General features: G+C 41.2%; 1 protein-coding gene across 2 annotated transcripts in view; it reads right to left on the reverse strand.

The window, feature by feature from the left end:
* Positions 1–23,921, reverse strand: part of JADE3 (jade family PHD finger 3) — a 62,556-nt gene extending 38,635 nt beyond the window's left edge. The window contains exon 1 of one of the 2 annotated variants that reach the window (XM_041422144.1): positions 23,575–23,921. The gene's annotated coding sequence lies outside the window, so the exon portion shown is untranslated. Of the gene's footprint in view, positions 1–6,382; positions 6,423–23,574 lie in introns of those variants that run through there. The other variant, XM_041422145.1, reaches the window with a different exon arrangement.
* Between the last annotated feature and the right edge of the window lie 850 nt (positions 23,922–24,771).

Consider the following 24,771-nt stretch of genomic DNA (forward strand, 5'->3'; position numbering starts at 1 on the left):
AACAGAGGGATGCCACTACAGCTCTCACTTCCTCTGCTCAGCATCACATAAACTGTCTCTTGTCAGGCTGTTGGAAACAACACAGCAGCTAATCGATCCCTGAAGGAAATGCCCAGGAGGCAGGGCCAGCACACATACAGCCCTGTAAGTGCACCTGCACCAAGTGCCATGGAATAGCACCTACCCCAGCTCCTCATGATCTGGAAGCTCATCCACTCAGAAGAGCCCTCATCTGGGGAGACACAGTTATTGAACATGTTCTGTCTGCTTTACAGGGCTTCCTTGGAAGAAAACTCATACCTGACTTAACACTAAGACATTCAAGAACCAAGGGACAAAAGAAGAAAAGAAAACCCCACAAAGCTCATGTACTAAACGAAGGACAACATCTGCTTTGAAGAAAGGCAGATGTGGATGCACTGCTACTAAAAATGGACCAGAAGAAGTCATCACACCCTATGCTAAACCAGGCAAACAAGGGGCTGACCACCCAAGGGGTTCAACACCCAAAGACAGCCACGTGCCCTGTATCTACAAGGAGACTGCAGCCACGGGCATGCCAAGCACTGGTGAGAAACAGGAGCAGCACACGCTTCACCAATATGACTGAGCAGAAAAACCTCTCAGCGCTTAGCTGGGCTTTCTATTTTAAGAACTGGTATGATTCACGTTACCTTGGCTCTAAGTGTTTTTCAGTCCTCACCATATCTACCCTCATGATAAGCTCATATTAAGCAAGCACTAAAAGCCCTGACATTTCAGAGCTGCAGAGCAGCCATACATCACGCTGGAGCCTCCAGCATCAGCAAGCAGCTGCGTCCAGGTCTCCCAAGTGCATATTCTGTGACCTTGCCACTCACTGCCCTTCCTGTGCTGATGCACATGTGGAAAAAAACAGCAGAAAAATCCTTGTGATGCACTAAGTATTGTTCTGCTGTTGCACAATGATGAAACTGCAGGGAGAGAGGAGATGGGGACAAAAGGAACCCCATAGAAGTATCCCTACTTAATTGAAAATTAAGCAATAACCAGTATTAGACTAGTTCAAGTGAAGCTCCACTTTGCCCCATCTGCCTGATGCTGCCAGCAGTTGCCCACTTGTATCTTTTTCTTCAGCTGTACTAATGCATGCTTTCATGACAAAATACGGTACTAGTATTGCAGCTAGGATCACAGGCAGGAAATATTACCAAAGAAGGAAGGATCTAGAAATGTATGTGCTATTTGGGATTATGAAAAACAACTTTTCTATTAATAGCATAGGCAACAGTTCTTATATCCTACAAAACACTTGCTTAAAATAATAATTTTTTTTGTACTTGCTAATAAATATATTAAAGTAGGTTTCACTGTTCTTGTTTTGTTCTTTTCAAATCTCAAATAAAAGAACCAACAACAGCAGCCTGCACTAAATATTTTATCTGTTGCAACTGATTTTTTTTCTTACTTATAATGCTTTGAAGAGGCTAACCACTTCACTGCAAAATTTTGCATCACCAACAAAACCTGAAGGAAGGATTGTAAAAGGCACAAAACATCAATATGCATCTTTATACCCGACACAAAGAAAGTAAGAACACAATTATTTTCCTGCAGGAAACATTAGGTTGATAATTTCTTTCCTTATCTGACAAGAAATGACTGTTATTTACAAGTTGAAATAAATTTGAACGCTAAAGTTTTCCTCAAGTAAAAAGAGTGCACTGAGGGGATCATTTGATAGGAACAATTAAAGTACATGTACTGCTACAGCCAGAACTCTAAATAGTATTTGAAGTACTTCAAACCTCTGGTTGAATACTTATATTCTTCTACATTTTCATTTCACACAACATGTATATATGCAATTGCATTATTATTTTGGTTCTCCATGTCAAAACATCACAGCATGAGAAAACACTTCTATAAAGTTTTTTAAAATACTTTTTAGTTTAGTTTTTTTTTTTTTTTTTAAACCTAAGAAGAGAAAAAATCTGTTTCGGTAACTAATGATTTAAAATTAATTTTAATGTCTGGTTAATTAAATCAATGTTATGCATTACAATTTGTAATATATAACACATCAGAGGACACAGAGCGTCTTTCAGTCAAAGATTTAAAATAGATTTATAAAAATAAATACCATTTCAGGTTTCTCTATATCACCAAACTGAGGTGGGGAAAAAACATTATGAAAGATGTACTGTGGCCAACTGATGTTTATCCATTTTTATCTACAAAGTAGAGGCAGAAATAAGTATTTTTCTCTGTCATAACATGAGCTGCAGCAATGACTAAATAAGTAACACACTTGTTCACGGGGGTGATGCTACCCTGAAAAGAGGAAAGGACAATTCTATTTGCCCAAGGTTTCAAAAATGCTACATCTTGTTTGGGAAAGCAGTCAAGAGATGCATCCTGAAAACCACATCAGGTTCCATTTCTCATCAAATGGCCAAGTTGAAGCCAAAGTACTTTAATATTTTTAGAGAGGGGACACACTCATCAGGACTGACCATTAACAGTCCTCTAAATTCCTCTTTCCTCTTCTGTTCTGTGGAAATAAGTAAGATTTCAACAACTAAGACTAGATCAACACCATTCTACTGTTCCTCGTAGAAAACATGTCCTTCTCAAGCTGTGCTGAAGCTGAGCTGATGCACGTGGCTTTTTTGGCACAGGAGAAAAGGTGCCAACCCACAGGGTGGATCACAAAGAACATGGGGACTTGAATGGGGGGACTCAAAGTAAAGGAGAACACTCTCCATCCCCTGAGGATAAGGAACTATTCACAGCTGACCTTCCAAAGCTGCCAAGGTGTGAGGACATGAGTCTGCCTCCAAAGCAGGTTTCTTGTCTTCACTCCTGTACTGGCAAGAATGGAAATGCCTACAAGCCATGGAAGTAGGAAGGTGTTTCACTACATGTTTACTCATATAGTAAGAGCTACAAGATGCTGCAGCTGCTGCAACTGAATCCCATGCTGTCAAGAGCAGTACTAAAATCTTTGCTGAGAAACAGGAAAAGAGGTTCCAACTGAAAGTACAACTATGAAACTGAACAAAACAAACAAAGCCACCTTTACAGCAGCATCACTCTTAAGACTCCATGATGCAATGCAAAACCTGCAGCTGGTATGTTTTGTACGTGCAACTCCACCTGGTCAGGGAGGTTTTCATAAACCTGTAAAGAAGCTGCCTTCTCTGCAGGCTCTTACCTCGCCCAGCTGCAGGACAAGGGGCAGACTGCAGCTGTACCAGTTACCAGGGGCTCTGCAAAGGAGAGAAGGCACAATCAAGCCTGCACTTGGACTGGGGCAGAATAAAACCACCCCAGCCTCCAGCCATCCACCTCCCAAGCTCTGCAACACCAAAAGTGACTGGCTGTTCACAGAGAAGCAGCGATAAGGTACCAGATCACAAATCAGGCACATGCAGCTGCTCCCTCAGCCATCTCTGCCAGTGAGGCAGAGTGCTGGTGGCCCATCCTAACACTGACTACGGTTTCTAGTTAAAACATACACAGCCACACCACAGCACCTGTGGGACACTTCCAGGTCTGAAGAAGATGAACACATACACATTAATTGAATGTCTTTAAAAATACAGTACTTGGACACTCCCAAATCACCTGTAGCAAACTACTGTAGGAGGAGAGCAGCACATTGATGCAAGAGAGGCATTCTTCTGTGGAGGCCCAAGAGCAGCAGCAACAAGCACCAACACAAGCCTGTCTGGTTTCATTTGCTACACCCACTCAGTGACACAGAGAAAGCTTTATGGATGAGCAACATTAGTGGATCGCTCATTCAGGCTAAGTGCAAGGCAGTATCTTGTGGTGTTGCCACAACACCATTGGAGAAGTACTTTGTAAAATGTGAACCCCCAACTGCAGCTCTAAGGAAAGTTCACCATGGCTTTAGGGTAACAGATGAAACAGACTATCTGTGAAAGGAGGATGCAGAAGAGGGGAGATCTGTTTTAAGTGGCAAAGAGAAGAAACACAATGAAGAGACTACTCACAGCTTCCCATGGCCCAGTAGACAAGGAAAACAAAGTTACAGAAGAAACTTCAAGGGAAAGTAACTAAATGAAGGAAATAAAAGTCATAATGTACAAAATGACTTTGAGAAACTCCATACTATGGCATATTGAAGAGGTTGAAAAGCAAACAGACTGAAGAAAATTACGCAAAATGGAGAACAAGGGCTATTAAACACAATGTCATGTCAATCTGCTGGAAATCCCAAAATCAAAATTTTACAAGAAGCAGAGTCAATAGAACTTTATAATGCTTTCTTTCCCAAGGTGTCCGCTGCTGACCATTATCAGAGACAGCAACTGGCCTAATTGAGTAAGGTAAATCATCTGAAACTACACATACTCATAACCCATTAATTCCTCTTGTGCTATGGATTTCACTGTTTCGTAATTCATCACTTTCTAACCTGACCTCCATGGACTACAGATCAGATGGGTGTCTAGAAGGCTGATAAATATTGAAATGAGTATGTTTATCAGATAAGATTTTGATTATGATGAGCACAATCAGCAGAGATTCTGACACCTGACATAAAATTTATCGATTACTGTTCACAGAACTATTCTGGTCAAAATTATTAAGTAAAAGATTAGATCATTCCCAGTGTACTTGAGTTGTTGATTTTTAGTTTTTCTTTTTTAAGGAGAAATCAAATAAACAGTTGTACAAATACAGCCTATACCTTAGGGCCCTATCCACTTGGGATTTTCTTTTGGGTTCTCTTCTATTCTGCAGAGATTCAATCCCTTTAATAACTAGACTTCCAATTCCATGTCTCAAGTTTAAGAATCCACTACACTTTCATTTTCTTACGTTTTTCCAAATCTGGATAGCTAATAGGTTCTCATGTGATTCTTACAGGTTTATTATCTCAAACCTTTCCAAGATACACATCTGAAGTTATTCTGCCTCTCTCCTCCCTCATAAGGAAATAACTCAAAACCTCCAGCCAGCACTGTATCGCTGCACGCTTGAATTCTGCAAGCTAAATGCTTAAAAACCCACCTAAACTACTTAGAAAAAATGCAACCATGCTTAAACTTTGCCTGTAAAGCCCAAACATGATAGTGATCCATCAATTTCATTGGTGAAATCTATCTGAGGTTGTCTTTTCCAACTGCAATGGCAAAGCACAATGCATCACAGCCCTGCTAACAGCACAGAATCAGGTGGGAGGAGAGGCTGATGTTGGTTTTGTGTAGAAAAGAATTGCTAAGCCCTGACCCCTCGAAGACAAAGCGATGGTGCAAGAGTAGTCAAGGCCAAAGCTCTATTTGCAGAAAATCAATGGGTTATGCACAATAGCAGCTGCACTCAGATGTTCACAGCTCAGCTGGAGTCTGTAGATCTGGTCTCTAAATTCACAGTATTTGACATCAAAAACTAGAAAAAAAATCCCAAAAAACAGTCCTCCCCTCCCCCCATTTAAAAAAAAAATTAAACTGTCGTAACAGAAGCAAGCTTTGATCTAAAATTCTTGAAATTGAGATGAGTGAATCCCTTCTCTTTGCCACTCCTTATAATCTTTGGTAGCCAGCCAAATGGCTCGGCTTAGCTTTACTTTCCACATCAGTCCAAAAGTTGAATAAGTAATAAAACTTGCATGAGGAGAGGGCTTTATAATCACATTAGAGACATGCAAGGGAGACTGGTTACCTCGGTTCACCGGACAGCTTGAACAAGGCTTCATAATGAGGGACAGGTGTTGGCACCAATTAGGAACACTCAGCTCACCGCTGACATTGGCCCCTCAAAGCATTGACTGCAATTTAATCCTCTAAACCACATAAAAGAAAAGCAGAGTGGGCAGACAAAAAAAAAAAATCTAAAAATGCCTCTGCAGAGGATTGAAATATTTTTGCTTACTTAAGGGAATAAAATAGAGTCACAAAGCTGCAGAAAGTTCACTATGAAGTATCTTGAATATATACAGAATCTAAATCTTCTGTACCAGCAGAGTATTTAATTTTAGGAAGGGTATCACCATGCATTCATCACAACTATCAGAATTTACATCCAGAAAAGAATCACAGAACAAAAAGGAACAGAAGCAGCACGTGTAAATACTGAAGATAAAATTATTCCATCTATGCCTACTAGCATTTCAAACATTATGGGATACATGAGACAGATTTTAACTGAGATTATTAAGGAGTCCTGCAGGCTGAAATGTTACTGTTAACAGCTTCTTTTATTACTTCCTCCCCTTTAAAAGACTTTATATTCCTTTAAAATGCAGAAAGCTTTCATTCAAAAGGTGATATCTGAAAGTTGAAGGTATATAGATTCAATTTACACATTGTAAACACCAACACACACATTTATTTATTTATTTTTAAGTGTCAGTTCCTCCTTCACTTACATGCCAGGTCATGAGGTAGATGTTTTCGCTTCAGCTGATGACATCACAAGCTCCTAAAAAAATGAAAGGAGTGCTTTTAGGTAGTAGGAGTGACATCAGGCATTTCATGTTTGAGCTACAATTTAATTTTTGGCAAGTAAGTGAAGGTTGTATTAAATTTTTATTGCAACTTTCCCAAGCAAATTATATGCCCAGAATATAAAGCCTTAAATTCCACAATTCTCATCTGATATGTGGAAAAATGAAATACAACAGCTACATGTGCACATACTATGATAGAAATGCAATAAGTACTACAGCTAAAAACAAATTTATAAGAATATTCTCAAAGTTGATTTTGCCATCCTCTTAATATGAATGAGAACCAACTTTACCAATACCAACAAAATGAAATTTTAATTAGTACTTTCTCTACCCTGTTTAGGGAATAAAACCACTTCAACAAACACATTCAGATGGATGCACACATTCAGCTGGCTTAAGGTAGTGATTTCTCCTTATACACGGATGCTTTCTTCATTCAAGAGGGTCTTCTATGAACCACACATGCTTAGAAATTCACAGGAGGGCAAACTAAATAAGCATAGAGGGAAAGCTCCATGTGGCTCCTGATTTAATTCCCCACGACATTCCTCCAGACCTCTCCTTGACAATCCCGAATAGCTTAGCTTCCCTGGCAGGGATTCTGCTTACTCGCCCTTTTTAATCTAGTCCTGAGCCTTGAGCAATATTAAACATGGGAATAGGACGAATTTTTCCCTCTACCAAGTGCCCACATTCCCTCCTGCAAGATGATGCACATGTACGTTTTGTGCTCTATTGTAATGCACACGGCAAAGGCATTAAAGCTGTCACACCCAGCAGATGAGTCCCAGCACTCCTCAGAGATGTCAGCAGCCCGACCAAGGGCTGTCCTGGCAGGCAGTCTGCCCCATGCCTCAGAGCAAAAAGTTAACAAAAACAGGACAGCTATGAGCTGTGCAAGAAAGTATTAGAGAGCAAAGATGCAAGTAAAAACCAAGGAAGTGATAACTGCATACCCTGCCAGAAGAAAAAGAATTTTAAATGGGGATATGAAAATGTTTTTCTAACTGAAATAAGGCAGTTTCTGGCCGAAGTGTCAGCACCATACTCTAACATCTGCGCTCCTCCACCCATTTGGAGTACAAGAAAAAGATACAACCACCCATCCACTGAGGAGTGGCACAGATCCCATTACTTATTACAACTATTGTTGCTCAAGTTAGGCTGTGGCATCAAAAGAAAACATTTCCTTACAATCTGAGGGGGGCAGGATGGTGGGGAAGTGGAACACATAAAATATTACAGCTCCTGTCTGTTGACTATGCAAAATATGCAAAATTTTGAAGTTTTGGCTGTACTAATTCTCTTTGATTTAAAGTTTCACTTTTGGGCGTTTTTGGTGTTTGTGTTTGGTGTTTTGTTTTGGGTTTTTTTGTTGTGTTTTTTTTTTTTTTTTTTTGGGGGGGGGGGGGGGGGGGGGGGGCAGAGGTTCTTGGTTGGTCTGGGGATTTATCTCTTTTTTTTAAATCTTCCGAAGTTCCTCTTCCCATCTTCCTGACATTCTCTGGCTATACCCCACATTAAGCAATTAACTTTGAGCAACACAAGTAGATCAAAGCAGTACCAGAGCCAAGGTTGCTGAAACATGAATCACACTATGTGGGTCGGGTTTTTACCTTGAGATAAGCAGACACACTCAGCCACCACCGCCACCACACATGTGGCCCGAAGCAATCCACAGGTCCCTCCCAGCTCCATCCAGAGGGACCCAGCTCAGGGGCAGCAGGAACACCAGGCACTCAGGGAGTGGGGGTGACCAAAGGGGCTCGCTTTAACAGCCCACTGCTGCTCTGCTGGTACTACTCTGCCTCTACCCTCCAGCTAAGAAATGCCAAGAGCCTCACCCACAAAATGCGCTGGAGGAGGGAGAGCAAGTGAAGAAAATAAGTAAATAATTAATAAATGGCTGGCTAAGTTCTCCAAACATGACTTTGAATGAATTTTTCTTATGACATATTTCATTATGGGATAATTCTTTAATGTCCCGTTTGAACCCATTTAATGTAAGTTTTCCATAGAAACACAAGCAAAGTCCTGGCTGTAGCAACTCAAATGGCATCATTAAAATGCAACACAGCCTACAACTTCTAAGTGTGAACAAAACCACAGCTTTTGCCTCCCAGCTGAACCACAAAACTAATATATTTTTGAACTCTTCATTAAAAACACATTTATTTGCTCAGTCAAATGCCAAGATGAACTCTGAAATACTGGAAGGTTCAACTAAAAATTGTTTTCTTTCTCTAATCCTTACAGTATAGTCATAATCTTCAGTCCCAACTTTACTTATTTCACAACCATGAACAAATATACAAAATGGGATGAAAAATACAGTTGCTCCCACAAAATACTATTTCCCCCCCTCCTTGTTTTAAAAGCTTTAAAAGCTGTCTTAACATATTGATTAAGAAACACTAAATCAAGTCACCTCAAATTAATGATCAGGGGGTTCTTCCTCAACAGATTACAAAAAATGGAAGAATACCAACCTCCCCGTGAGCAGCAAATTCAGGAGCAAGGTAAAGAATGCACAGATGATCACCCTCCCTTCCACACAGACTGCCAACAGACTTAACTCCTACTCTCCAGATGCATTTGAAAAAGTAATGGGCCAGCAACAGAAACTGTGGCATGAAGAAACAGAAAAAAAAATATAGGAGCTAAAGGACAGTGTAGACACAGAAAACAAACTTAGAAATGCACACTAGCTTTTCATAAATACTGCCTGGAAACTAAGCGTCACCAGGGAAAAAAGCATCAGCAAGATTTATTTCCTAAAATACAACTTATAACAACAGAAGGCCACTTGGAACACAGATCTATTTTTGTAGTTATCACTACTGTTATACTATCACTCTCCCTGTAATTTACCACAGTGCTTACCAACAGCCAAGCCACCACAACAAGAACTGGACTGGATGAAAACAGAGCTTTGTGCTTTTCTCATCGACCACCCCACACACTGCACTGCCATTTGCAAAAACAGAGATGGTCACAGAACAAAGATCTGCCAGGGTCCTGAAAACGGGCAGCCAGGTAAGACCGAGAACTCAGACTCTGCATTTCATAGGCTCCTGAGTCTCTCCAGGGGAGCTCCTTCCGCACTGTGCGACCCTCACTGCCAGCAAGTTTGTCCCAGCACTTTAAGCACACCTTTCCCCATACTGCTCGAGCCTTTACCAGGTCTCTCCTAGCACTGGACCCTGATGATCTCACCTCTTTCTTCTTGACACAGTTTGAACACCAACTTAACTCTCTTGTCAGTAGGTCCTTGACTTCTCTCCAGACTAAATAAAACCCAGTTAGTTCTCCTACCCTCTATTTATAGGACATGTCTTCTACATGTCTGATTCTTCATCCGCCACCCTTTCCAGGGCTGGCACACAAAACTAGTATGAAGTTGTGATGTCCTCGACAAAGTTTCCCATCTGAATCCTTCCCTACACAAAAATGCTATTCTTTTTACAGAAAAATATCCTTTACTGTCATATGAGTTGAAGATAATAATCCAACATGTAAACTCCAGTGGATTTGCTTTTGCAACAGCCTGACTGTTGTCTCAAGTCCTGGCTGTGAGCAATTATTGCTGCTGGGGCTCATTGCTCCCAGCCTGCAGGCATGCAGCCAAACCTTTATGTCACAGAGCTGCCCCCTCCATGCCCTGCTCAGCCCCATCCAATCCCTCCTTCCAGACTCCATCCCCAATCAGTCAAAGTAACTCTGAGTTCAAAGCATCTTCTCAAGCAGACATGCAGCTCCACCCAGCTTGATTCAGGTATTGAATGAACAGAGGCCTCATTCCTTTACCCACATCATTAATTGCAAATATTAATTCACCTGTCTTGTTTGAAACTAATTAGCAATTATCCTCTCAGTTTCTCTCAGCAGCTACAAACATTCCTGTGAGCATTTCAGCTAATCCATGCTTCCTTAGGTAGCTTCTGATAATATGGATTGCCTGATAATTTGCATCATCTACTGTGCAATTCCTACCTCACAAATTACTTTCAAAACTGAATTAGAAAGCTGGTCTTGTGATGCTTCACATCTCCTCCATAAATAATCCCAGGGATATAACACTGCTTAAGTGGAAAAGGTATTAGAAAATTTTATCATTTCCTGGTTTTTTACAGACTGTTTCAGATATCCAGCCCATACAGACAGCCCCCCATGGACTACCAGTAAACATCACACAAACCCCTAACAAAAGGCAGGTCAAAAAATTAACACTACCAAGACAGCAAAATAAATAAAGCCAATAGTCTTTGAGGTTATAAATATAGTATGAAGCAGGGAGGTAACGGTACTCTTTCCCTTATAGTTCTGAAAACATGGTAACAGAACAAGTATCCAAATACCAAAACAGTACCCATCATATTTAACTGAAGAGCTATTTCCAGGCAATACTTATTCTACAGTGATTAGAGGTAGCAAAGAAAAAGTCAGTAAGCTTTAAGAAAAGTTTTGTAAAATCCCTACAAAGTCTTTGAAGAAAATAGTGTTGGATTTCTGCTTATAATAAACTGATTTGTTGTTTATTCTTCCTCTTCTTCACAAGCTTCTAAATAATCCTGACTACAGTGAGTACTCTGCAGCTTTGCGATTTTTATCCCCCCTTCCACACTGGCTTAGCCAACAAAGTAATTCAGCATAAATTCACAATTTCATTATAAAAATCTAAAGACAGTCCATCTCACCTTAAGGTAGATCAGAGACACTGAAAGCATTTAGTAAAGCCTGCAACTCTCTAGCACCTTCACTTCTTTCCACTGTCACAAAACTATTTTGTGACACCTTTATGCAGCAACAAGCCTATTCTTAATAACAGCCAGTGATTTAGTCATTCCCAGCAACCAATTAAAACTTGCTGGGAAAAAAATTTCCCACAGCGGCTTACCCCACCTTCAGACAAACAATGCAGCAGGATGTCTAGAAGGATAGGTTTCATAAGGCAACTAACAAGTAACATCAAGACATTTTATGAAATGCTCTGAAGTCCTGGGCCCCAGGCACTCAGATGGTGACCCAACACAGCAGTTATTTAGCTTGGGTGTAGTGCCAACCATTCTGCAAAACACTCAAAACATCTTATCGATTATTTGAAAATCATTGTTACACAACAAAAGTAACATACACATGCAAAAAACTGAGTCAGGCTGAAAAAGCTGCCCTTACAGGGAAACGCTACTAACATAAACAGACATAAACAGAACAGACACCTACTTTAAGATGCACAGTCATTTACATTCTTCATATACAGATAGGAGACTACAACTACTCAAACAAAAGCCTGCATCTGTAAGAGGTGAAATGTAATGGGATAAATTTAAGACAAAACCCGAAAGGTTTACACTTAGCATTAAGGAAACATCCTGAGAGTGAGAACTGCTGACCCACGTCCCCAGGGGGAGGATTGGAGGCTGCAGCTCTTGACGTTTAAACAAAGATTGGACAAGAGTCCTGGCTGCTGTGCTGCCAACACAACATGCTCCACAGAGCTCAGCTCTTCTCAACCCAGCCGGAGGGCAAGGCAACAATAAATGGGACTTGAGTGTAAAGAGCACTGCACAAAGTGGTTTGCTGGGACTGTCTGCACTGGGGGCTGCACCTCACCATGCAGACACGGAGCAGCAAATACTGTGCATCAGATACCCCACAGAACTGATGCGTATCGCTGCATGCTGGTGAGAGCAAAGCAATCCCAGGTAGCTATTCCACCATTCCATCTCTCTTCCCTACATCAGAGACTGAGGGATATAGCTAGCTATCTACAGATACCCCTGACAGATGCTACAGTGTACAACTGCATGCAAGGACAGTTAGTGCACAGCAGCTCAGATCCCCGCTCCTCTTTTGCGGGAAGAAATGTTATGGTGATGTGTTACTTCAGCCTGGTGCAGGATGTATTTCCCTCTGAAGAGCAGGTATTCCCTGCAGCAGGATGCACCTCAACACAGAGGAATATAGCAGAAAGAGAATATAAATGCACGGGCAGAAGGCTGCAGAACAAGATCTAAAATAAGATAAAAATATCAGAAACTGGCAGGAGGCTTCCTGATCCACAAAGCCTGGAATGGGGTACAGGCAGAAACAACAAAAGTATTTTGGCACTACCTGCTACCAGAAACTTGAAAACAGGCCTATGAGCCAAAGAGCAGCAAAACCAAGCTATTTATAAGGATATGAGCAAAACAAAATGGATGCAGTTCTTGAGGAAGGAGATCATTACATGTCCTGCTGTTAGCCACAGCCACATGCTGGCCAGTTGGATTTTAAGTATCAACCCACGTCATTCGACTTCTACCTCATGTACTAAACAGATGTGCTCGTGTGCATTTCCCGAAGCTGAATGATGGTAGTACTGTTCCATGCTATTTTCTGAAGGGTGGTTCAAACAAACATTTCAGAAACAATAATCTAGATGACCTAGAAGCATCTTTTTCCATAGCCAAATTCTATTATTTAATGCAACTATATTTGTACTTTAGTGGAAATCTTAAAATAAAAAATAAAAATTTAAGTGTGAGAACTTCTAAAGTATGGTAAGATAACAGATGTTATGTTTCTGATGGCACAGCTATGCAACTTCCATATTCCCCACAGCAAGTTCCATGACCTCATCACATACACAAGAGAGTCAAAAATGCTAAAAGCAGTATGTGAATCCTCCACACAATGACAATATTAAATGAAGGGACATATTTAAACTTTGGACCAAAGTAATACCAAACTGCATTTCAATGCACTCAAGCTAGAGCTCTGGAACACGAAACAGCAAACCCCACAAGGTTTTAACTCCCAGTGCAGCAAATGGAAAGTCTTGACAGTGAGATTCAAAGTGCCCAGCATGTTCAGGACAGCCAGCTCACACACCAAACAGGGAATGATGCCAGAACTCTCTCTTCTCACAGATTCAACTACTGATTTGCAGTCCTGTAAAGCATACCTTCAGGAATCAGACACATGCTTGGACCTTTCTTCCTCCTCTCCTCATATGCACTCTTCAGGCATCAAATTCAGCATCACATAAGGCGTCAGCAGTTGCCACACCTTCAAAGGCTGTCCTTAGTTTTCACCCCATCTTCCCAGTCCTCCTCTCTGGTCCACCAAGAATCTGCCCCACCACTCTCTGCCTTTTCCTCAAACCTTTTTCCATTGCACAACTCTGCTGCTGCCTACCTACAGCACTTAAGCACCTACGGTCATTCCCACCACTTCGCCAAAAGACCACTCTGTGCAAGCATTTCTTATCTATGTTGTGATATTTTGCTTCAACCATTTACTTGCAGGATGACCAACCACCACTTGCTAGGAAGTGTCAGGAGGAGCTCATGGCTCAAACCACCACCCGCTTTTACACAACAAATGAGCCTGCTGAGTCTCTGTTCCTATCCTAGTCAATGCAAATAGGAGAAAAAAAAAAAAAAAAAGAGGAAACTACAAGCAAAAAGACTGAGAATAATTTATGCCTGCATTACAGGAGGAAAGTTATCTCATAACTGGATGACAGCAAGAAGATTTTCTCCTTTTCTGGATACATTAAGTTGTGATGCTCACCAGTGTACAACACAGGGCTTCAGAAAGGCTACAGAGCACACTCTTTTGAGTTTCTTCAAATGCTCCAGCTGTGTCAAATTTGAGAAAAGAGCAGTGTAGATACTGAATATTCCTGGCCCTTAAGGGGGCCTCAGTGGCCACAGAAAAATAACCCTCATAAACAGCTCACCTCACATAAAACCATTTACTCAGTATTTAACTGAATGTCAGCTCCCAGAGGGGAAAAAAAAAGGGGCAAGAAAAACGTAACAGTGTTAACTTCACCTGATTATCACAGTGATTTAAAGTACTTCTGACATCCTTTATCAAACTTGGCACATTGGTATTTGTGATTTTTCATAAGGAAAGCCCCTCTGTTCCTTCATGGTCAGACATCACACCAGCACTTAAACTGTCACCTTCCCCTGCAAAGAAACTGCATAAATAAATAAAGCACCCAAGCTTTGCCCTTAGACCACAAAAACACAAGGCTTGGAACACAATCAAATGACGATTAATGAAGCAGCAGACACTAAAACACAGTAAACAAGACTTCATCACCTTCATCCTCTGCAGCTGCAAATCCCATAGCAGCAAGCAAATATGCCTTCTTCATTGAAGATGATCTTAAATGGTTGGAAAGGGTTCTGTTGTTTTTTTTTTTTTTAATGCTATGAAGGAGAAACTTGTGTCAATCCTTTTCCAAAGTCATTCCTACTCAGTTAGACAAAACACATGACAAACTCTGAGAAACAAGCAGGGAAGCTTTGGTCTTGGTGGAGTCAATGGGAATTAAAGCCAGTGCCAAAACAAAGCCAGAAATTAGCAAAACATTTATATGACAAATTTGTGATCAGAATTCCTAAATTACAAAACTGAGTTTATTTCTTCTTAAAATCTTCTGAGGCAAATATATTGGGGAAGGGTAGGGGATTGCAATACCAAGTTGTAAAGCAAGAAAACTATTCTTTTTTAAAGTACCCACTGTCAGAAAAACTTACTGTCAAAAGGAAAAACCTTTAACAAAATTGTCTAAAATATTTAGATCTTTCTCTTTTCTTGTAGTTTATTAATGTAAGACTTCCACTATACAAAGCTGTTGCCTTTATGGAGGCAAAACTTCTGATATTGTTTAGCAAGGGATAAAACTAGACTTGGATAGTCCCCCAGCCACATCATTATGGATGAGCTTCCACCAGGTCCAAGGACAGCAGGTAACACTGCCCTTCACAATACACTGGCATTCAAAAAAAAAAAAAAAGAGAAAACTTGTCTTAATAGGTTTGCTCCCTTAGAGTTTTACATTACTTCTGCTTACCTGAAGCACAAAAACATCAATAATCCTGCCAGACCTGGAAAGCTCAAAAGCAGAGGTAAACAAAGGAGCTGAGCTTTGTCTCCTTTGAGAATTGCCATCATGCAGTTAAATCCACAATTCTGACTGATTAAATCCCTGTGAACCTATAAGAGACCACAAACAGGCATAGAGGTGACATAGAGTACCCTAATATGACATTAAAACCTCTAAAAGATAGATCTAAAGACGCTTTGTTATGGCCAAAGAAATCTGGTACAGGAGTGAAGGTGGCTCAACTGGTACAGCCCTTGTGCAAAGTCTGACACTAATGCCACTCCAGAATTAGGTGTACATGACCAGTCGGATCATTGTAACAGAGTTACACCAGAGCAACACCTTCAAACTGTTACGAAAGCTGACTTCTTTGACAGAATGAGCTTAGGACAGATTCCCTGAAATTATTTAAGGGGGAAAGAAAAATAGCATTTTGACAAAAAAAATTATCTTAGGGTAGCAAATGGTTAAAAAAGGGTTTGATACAAGTAACCACGATGCATTAAAATGTTTTAAAAGTTATTCCCCTAAACCAACGCTTCGCCACTGTCTCACTTTTCTAGCAGTTCCTACCTATATAAAAGCAAGTTTGTTTTGAAACACTCTCATTATCTGTACCAAAGTAAATATAATTGCTGATGTGTGTTTAAGTCCAACATACAGACTTAACCTCCTTAACCAAGCAAAATTTACCTATGTACAGGCATAACACAGAAGGGTTTCTTGTTAAACACTAGCTAAATAGTCATCACACCAGTATCAGCATTCACCAGGAAAAAAGTTTAATATGACAAATACTTATTTTAATGAATTTTTAAAACCACTACTTGAATTTGCAGTGCACGATGCTTTTGTACATACACATATGTAAACCCCCACAAATGTACCAGCCACATAAAAAAAAAAAAAAAACCCTCACAAAAAAACACTGATGAAGGAAAAGGCCCCCTTTATCAGACTGAGCAAACTTACACAAAAAAAGAAAACCAAACCGACAAGTCTGCCAAAATACTTTCAGGTTGACTACAAATAATCTGGAAGTCCATACTGTCTGTAGTCTGGTATAGGAGACAAATTTAATTTTACCTAGATGATTTACAGGGTCTCAAGAAGACTGTGAGGCACTCACTGGAAACACTGTTTTCTCCAATAATAAGGAAAAAGTTGGAAAGTTAAGTCAAAAAGAAGAGGGGACAGCCAAAGGGAGACTACAAATGCATCAAAGACATGGATGGTTGAGAGAGGTAAGTAAGAACTACAAATCATGTTCAAGTTCTCATCTGAAATGGAGGCTTTACTTTTTTTTCTTAAGTTTCTTCAGACTTTTTTTTCCAATTCTTAACCGATTCCTACTTCAAAAATGGACTGATTCAAATGTAGAAGTCAAGCACACAGAAGTGAACACAGAAAAAAAAGTAGTTCAATAATCTTAGAGAATGAAATGGCACCTACAAAAGCTACTAGATTTCAGTACCCTAAATTAATGCACATCCCTGTTTGCTGTTACATATAGAGGCTTCTGAAAATCTAGAACAAGTACACAGAAGATGCCAAACAAAGGATCTAAGACAGCACTTAAGCCAGTTTAATCTATGTAATGGGAGTCACAGGGCTCCGACTGATACTGAGCTGACTGGCAGGAGTGTAAGCTTTCTAATAACTTATGTCCCACCTTCTGAAGTCTTATGGCATTTACAGAGGAAGAAAAATGAAAACATCATGCATCAGATCCATATGTATCCAGTTTTAAGCAACAGAGGAAAGACTACTAAGAATACTAAGAACTGAAACAAAGTTTAACCTCCTCTTTCTTGGAGCTCAGAGCAGAGTCCCATTTTCTACAGTATTATACCACAAATATTCTGTCTTTGTATAGGTGTACACAACCAAATAAGGCAAGTCAGATCTCCATCAAAACTGCAGAAACACACACGAATGTAACCTGCCAGTCACTGGCAAAATCCCATTCAGTTGCCATTTTAAGTAAACTCCTTGTACACTCACTATCTAAGTAAGTATTTGGATCAAAAATATGTTTACTACTAACTTGAGCAACTTAGGCATCTGAAAAATACCTGAATAAAGAACAGCTTTCACAATTTTCATAAAATATCACTGGAAATTTTAGTATGAATCATTAAAATTACAAAACTACAAGAATCAAAATGAAACCACCTGAATTTATGGATACCAGTTGCAAAGAGCAAACAAAACCATTTTGCATTATTTCTATAAAAATATGGAATTATTTCATCCCACAGGTTCTTTCATCTTCTTCTTCTTCGGCCCAAAAAAATGAACAAGCACTAACCAAAGAAAGTGTTATATAAAAATACGGAATTATTTCATCCCACAGGTTTTTTCATCTTCTTCTTCTTCGGCCCAAAAAAATGAACAAGCACTAACCAAAGAAAGTGAAAAAAAATAGTATCTGTTATACAGACACAGTATTTTCAAAATATCTTCCATAAAAGAATCAGTACCATAAGAAGTGAATTTTACTTCCTAGGTATGCCAACAGCCATTACAATATTGTTGTTCATAAACACGCATCTTATTAAGATCAACTTTTTGGTTCCTCCCTCACTCCTAGCACACTCTGTTGCTGAGCTGCAAGTTCAAATTTTTTGAGCAAAATGCTTCACTTCTCAAGATTGCTCATTTCATGCTACAATGGAAATTATTACATTGTTAACATAGGGAAGACTGCAACTTCATTATGAGGTTTAAGTATCTCCCTTGCAGTTACTTAAATGACAGGCAATTTGATTTTTGTAAAAGAACACAACTGCTCTTGAATTAGGCCGAAGCCGAAGAGTTGCTGGAACACCCCCAAACAAGGTTAATGATGTCAAAGCATAGCAGCAACGCTGACAAGCAGTACCCCTTCCTTTTTCAGTGCTCTGGTCAGCAGTTCTTGGGGAAAAAAAAAAAAGACTACCATAAAAAGCTGTTATCTGTGTTTGAAATGAGCATTTTTATCCTCCCTCCTATCAAACAACATCTAACAAGTTTACATTGCACTGCAGAGTAATCACTCGTTATCACTATTTCAGTCACTATTTTCCTGCTGGGAAAAGAGTCTATTAGTATGAAAACAGGAAGAAGAGCACCACTTTATTACTGCTCTTTCTATCCAAGTATTAATAAAAGTGGGAGAGGTATTAGTCCTATCTCTCTGCTGAGGCTCCTCCTGGCCAGATAATTGCTGAGCCTAACATTTTCCTGTGTGTCCCTAATGCACTCACATACTGAGTATTTCAGCTCCACAAGGTCCTCAGTTGGCTTGTTTTTTCATTAAAGCCAAAACGTGTACAGGACAAGGACACTATTTCCTATGATGAGTCCTCTACAGTCACTTTTATATCAAAGCTTGCAAATTAACACTGAAAAAATATTAAATAAGTACAAGCAGTTAAAAGCAGAACAAGTAAAGAGAATGAAACACTTGGAGTCCCACTAGGGACATTTGTTTCCTCCCTTGACAGGGTAGACATTTCTCCTATACACTTGTGTATCCAGCGGTTCAAGACATCAGGTTTTCTGACATGTCAGCAGACAGAAAATACTACCTTTTTATTCTGCTATACTTGATATGCAGGGGAAGATTTAAATATCTGCACACTAAAAGTAGTAATGTTCTCAATACCACCACAGTCTATAGAGGAATCATTATTTAAAAAACTGTCTGGTCTGTTAAACCAAGACTTACATTTTTAAGTATGAATGAAAGCTCATAGTTTAGTTATGGTTTTCAAGGGCTTGTGAACAGCCATGAGACTGTAGCTCTTGTCTAGCACTTGTAGTAAATCCATCATTTATCTACAGATTTAAAGAATTTCAGTCATTCAATATTACGTGATAAACTATATAGCACAATTAAAAGACAGCACCCAGGCAGAACTTCTCCCACGCGGTTCTCCTCTCATTATTCTGTCATCAACCCAACAGCATATTCCAAAACAAGAACTACCTGAAAATAAAAAACAGCTTGGAAAACTCTTCATAAGACAGTCAAACAAAATTACCTACTTCCAATAAATGTTCCTGGGTCAGTTGTTTCACTTTGCAGCTCCTGGTGTGTGGGGCATCACCCCTCCCCTTGGAGGATCTCAGGCATTCCAGCCGCTACTCACGCACTGCACTACCCTAACTATCAGAAGCTGCTGGACTTGCTGTGCACCAAAGCACTTGTGCAGGCATGAAACTGCTCTTTAAGACATGAGCAAGAGCCTGAGCCTTTCACCAGCAAAGGATTTCGACAGTCAGGAGCTTTAAGCAGGTAAGACAAACCCTCAGAAAATATTCAAAACTAACTTTTTAGAGCAAGGTGGGAAAAAAGGAAAGAGAGGGGGCTGGGGGAAGCCCAGAACAGTAGATTAGCAAAATAATAGATAATTCCCCCAAGACTGTGTGACAAGCATATTCAGTTTAGCAACCAGTCAGGCATGTGGCATAAACCTGTTTTTTAACATCTCCTAGAGCTCTAATTAAAACACAAAGAGACATTAATGACACGATTTGTTATGTTCACCATTCAATTCAATAATCAGGAAGCACAGCTCTTTAATCTAATGCTGTAACAGGTGTACTTTGAAGAAGAAACGCATTCCAAAGTTTTCAAACAAAGTTTAACAAGCTAAGGCAAGCATCCCAGTATTCAATCCAGGAGAAAGTTATAACAAATAGCATCAGCAGTCACGAGCTTATCCTCCCACCTTCTCCTGCTTCTCTGAAGAGGGCGACTAAGGAAGTGCCAGTGGAGCCTCCGCAGTCATGCTCACAGCTCAGGGTCTCTTCCATTCCTTTAAATCTCAGTAAAGCCTGTATTATTGCTCTAAAATGCAGGAGCTTTCCTTAGGTCCAAGATCACGCATCCCAGACTGTTCTAATCCCTAAATTCTTAGTCTCCTACACACTGAAATAAGATATTAAATGTTGGAAAAGTTCAGATGTCATCTAGAAAAGCGTAACTTGGAAGCAAATGAATAAGAAAGACTGAACAGCCCAGGGAAACAGGGAGGTGCTTGGTAATTACATCGGCATCATTCCACAGAAAGCACCATCCGGTTTGTCACATTACATTTCTGAAACTTATTTACCAGATATCTTCCTGTAGTCAAAATAAGTTGAAGTATCAATAAAAATAATACCTATAGACACAATTTTTAGGGGGGAGCCGTAGTTGTAGCTGGAAAACAGCATAAAGAAAAGTACTTTTAAAGTGACAGGTGTAATTGATTATTTAACATGAATAAATATAAAAGAAATCAATTCTCAAATCAAAACTCTGTTCTTTTTATTAGCAGCATTAGATTAAAATAAGCTATGTGCTAAAATGCAACATTTCATACAGTTATCTCACTTTTCAGAGGTGCCATCAAGCCCTCCAGATCTCCAGCATCTCCCACTCCCACCTGACCCAGCCTCCACCAGCATAAAACCTGCCAGGGCCTTGACATAACATTTTGTACATCAGCTCTTCAAGATGCAAATAGCATCTGTTGGCTTCCATTACATAAATACCCCCGATAAGAGCTATTATTAACTTGTTAGTTTCCATTTTAAGTAAAGTATGTAAAAATTGTATATATGTCTCCAATTACATGAAGCTTTGAGCGTTACAGGCACTTCAAATCTTCAGAAAAGAGAAACACCACACAGTTTCAGAGGTTCCCCTCCCTGAAGAATTCAAAAGCCCCCGAGCCCCCTTAGCTATAGCTCTCACAAAAATTGTGGGAGTGGAGAGATTAAGCAACGTGTGCAAATAGCAAGTTTTGGCTCAGTCCATTTCTGTCCATAATGAAAGAAGTCACCCACTAAAACATAACACTACCACTAATCTAGGCAAAACAGTAAATTTTTTTGTTAAAAAATACATTGAGAGAATGATACCTATACTGAACTGAATATTAACTTACATTTCATTTGAATACAACATTCTTTGCTATCAAATTGCCTGGTATTGTCTGTAGAGTGGTCACAACACTACACCATCAAACCCATTCAAGTAATAGCCCCCCAAAGCACTTACCAGCCTCTGGAGGAGACTTCCAGGGACTAAAGGAAGAAGACAAACCACAGAAACAGATGTTTACATGACATTTCCATCCATGGATGATAAAAGATGCACAACAGAAATGGGTGCACATTCCTCCTCCAGATGCATCCCATGTCTTGCCAAGCTAACCAAAAATATGCAGGCACCATGCCCCACTTTTCACCCACTGGGGCATGATAGTCAGGAATTAATTACAAAGATTGAAATAAGCTACCTAAATAGACCACAAGGAACACTGCAGGAGTGTTTCAAACTCAAGTCAGCTTGTACAGGGTTTAGCTTCACTTCTCCCCATCAGGTCTACCGAATCTACCCATTTTCACCATGATCTTAGACACTTGCCAACACACTAGCCAGGAATTTTGGTCACCAGTCAAGACATCCCCCAGGCCAGCTGCAGCAAGCTCTTGGGGAAAATGCTCTACAGCATTCAGCATGTGGAAACTACTACAGTGACCATACACACATCTCTGCCCATGTGTATATGCATATAAAACTGTACAGGTAAAAATAATATTCAGTTGTAGATAAGAAGGCATCATATAAATTCTTCTCCACAAGCGAATCATGCAGGTCTATGAAAAGTATGTATATTTTACAAATCAAAACAAAAAGCCCACAATAATCCCAGGTATCCCAATAAATCCCAAACACAAACTTCCTGATTTTCTGCTGCTGAGAGGAAGTGCACAGAACAGCACAGAAGAAAACAGCTGCATTTATTCCAACACTACACTGAGATCTATCTATCCGAGGCTCTTACATCCACAGAGGATTTTCATGGCTTTAATGAGATCCCAAATGAACATGCATCCTTGCCAATAAATGCCACTGCATATGTTCCTACACCAGTTCTAGCAAACCTCTGTGGATATCTCTGTGGACACCCCTCTGTGGGTATCCGCTACATGTACATAACAAAAATATAATAAAAAAAGACCTACTATCAGACCCAACTCAAAGGAATTTTTCCCTCTGGAGGAGGGAGGCTTGTTCTGTAAGAGGAACATAGAAAGAGGAAACATCAAAGGAGGAATAGGTAACAGAAACAGTTCTGCTATTTTGATTACTTTTACTGCATCTAAAGTCCAAGTTTTGCAAATAAAGCTTTCGAGTTCTCCTCCTCTGTGCAATAAAAACAGGGCATGTCATGTCTAGTCTGAAAAGAGGTCAGAAGTTCAGTCAAAAAACAACACAAACTTTAAATCCTAAAAGTACTAATTTGCTTTTACTTTGAAAAGGTCCATTCTTAACCAAAGAGACTTCAAACTGCATTTTCTCCCATTGGTAAGTGCAGGTAAAGACTTTTCTGATGTCTCCTTAAGGAACTCCGTGGCAAGCTGGAAAGTTATGCAAACATGCCTTCATCCAGGTCGACCTTTCCAGCCTAAGGCTCTCACACTCAAGCCAGCTCTCTAACCAACACTAAGATGCAGTCTCACTGTGTAGAGATGAGCAGGTGTGCTCGAGATGCTCTACAGAACAGCCCATAACAAGCACCAACCTGATGTAAAAAGTCAGCTGCTGATTAAGCATCTTGCAAGTACCAGGACAAAATACATTTCTCTTAATCTTTCAATTCTTTCACATTAACAGAGAAGCAGAACAGCTTTAAAGTATCTAGTGTGCAGTAACTGAAGATTTTCTAATCTTACTTGGATGTTGTCTTCAGCACCCCTTTTCTCCTGAACATGAAAAAAACCATTGGGCCTTGAAGCACAGCACAAATTTAGTGATATTTCAATAAAAATACATAGCTACCCATTATAACAATTTGCAAACAATAGCTGAACTCCTCAAGTAACTACAACTACTTTTTATAAAATAGTTCTAGTTAAAAGACAGAAAAAAAGTGGGGTTTATTTGCCTGGTAAGATGTGTTTTAGGGTGCCCTGTCCCAAATTCTCTCATTAATCATCCCATTATTATCTACAAGTATAAATACTTTTACTACATCCCCAGCCGCTAACCACACCGGTCGCGGTACATCCGTAGAACGCAGCCATGCCTTTGCAGAATTTGAGCAGCTATAGGCAAACACCATGCAAGGGAGGAAGGTTTGATCAGGAGAAGTGAAGCCGGGACCTTCCCGCTCCTCTGCCTGCAGGCACAGGGGGCACTGGGGGGCCATCCGCCCCCGCCGCTCAGGAAAAAACTTACCTTGGCGGCGCGGCCGGGCAGGCGGGAGGGCTGCGCTAGCGCTTCATTGTCAAACTCAGTTCTAGCAAGTTCCTCGACATACCGGCGGAGCGGTGCTCGGCGGCGGACAAGCGCCCGGCTGTCTGTCTGTCTGTCTGCCCGCCAGCCACGCCCAGCCGCGCTCCGCAGGGCCCCGCCGGCTCGGGCACCGCCGGGTCGCCGCCTCTCCGGGCTGCGGCGAACAAAAGGGCGCTTGGCCGGAGGTCGCCCGGCCCTCGCCGCCCGCCGCGGGTGCAGCGCCCGCCCGGCTCCGGAGCCGCCGCAACTTTTCCCTCCGGACGCGGCCGGGGCCGCAGCGCCCACACCGGACGGACTGCCCGCCGCGCCGCCCGCCCGCCGCCCCCGGCGCTCCCGCCCTGCGTGCCGGCTGCTCGGCGCGCCCGCAGCACGGCCCGCTCCTCCTCCGGCGGCGGCGGCCGCACAAGAGCCCTATTGTATTATTGACACTGCTGGGCTCCAGGCCCCGCCTCTTCCCCTTCCCTCCCTGCCCGCGCCGGGCCTTCCTGCCAGCTGCGCCGGCAGAGCCGCCCCCCGCCCGGAGAGCGAGCGGGAAGCGGACGGCAGGGGAGGAAGAAGGGCAGTGTGTCTGGTGGAGGTGTGGAGCGCATGTCCTGTGAGGAGCGGCTGAGGGAGCTGGGGCTGTTCAGCCTGGAGAAGTGGAGGCTCAGGGGTGACCTTATCACTCTCTACAACCACGAAAGGAGACTGTAGCCAGGTGGGGGTCGACCTCCTCTCCCAGGCAGCCAGCGACGGGACAAGAGGTCATAGTCTAAAACTATGACCGGAGTTTTAGCTCGGACACGAGGAAGAATTTTTCCACAGAAAAGGCGATTAGATATTGGAATGGGCTGCCCAGGGAGGTAGTGCAGTCACCATCCCTGGAGATGTTTAAGAAAAGACTAGACTTGGCACTCAGTGTCATGGTCTAGTTGACATGGTAGTGTTTGGTTATGGGTTGGACTCGATGCTCCAAGGGGTCTTTCCTACCTAATTCATTCTGTGATTCTGTGAAGGCTGGAAGGGAAGGCCACAGTCTCAGCCCTTCCAGTGGGCTGGGGGCTGGGCTGTCCGGGTGAGAGGCAGGAGCTGGCTCCTGCCACTCCCATGTGTTACTTTTCTCTTTGCCATTTCAGAAGATGAGCCAAGGGGCAATGCCTG

Source organism: Onychostruthus taczanowskii, unplaced genomic scaffold, assembly GCF_017590055.1.
Source record: "Onychostruthus taczanowskii isolate IOZ18803 unplaced genomic scaffold, ASM1759005v1 scaffold71, whole genome shotgun sequence".
Lineage (NCBI taxonomy): Eukaryota > Metazoa > Chordata > Aves > Passeriformes > Passeridae > Onychostruthus > Onychostruthus taczanowskii.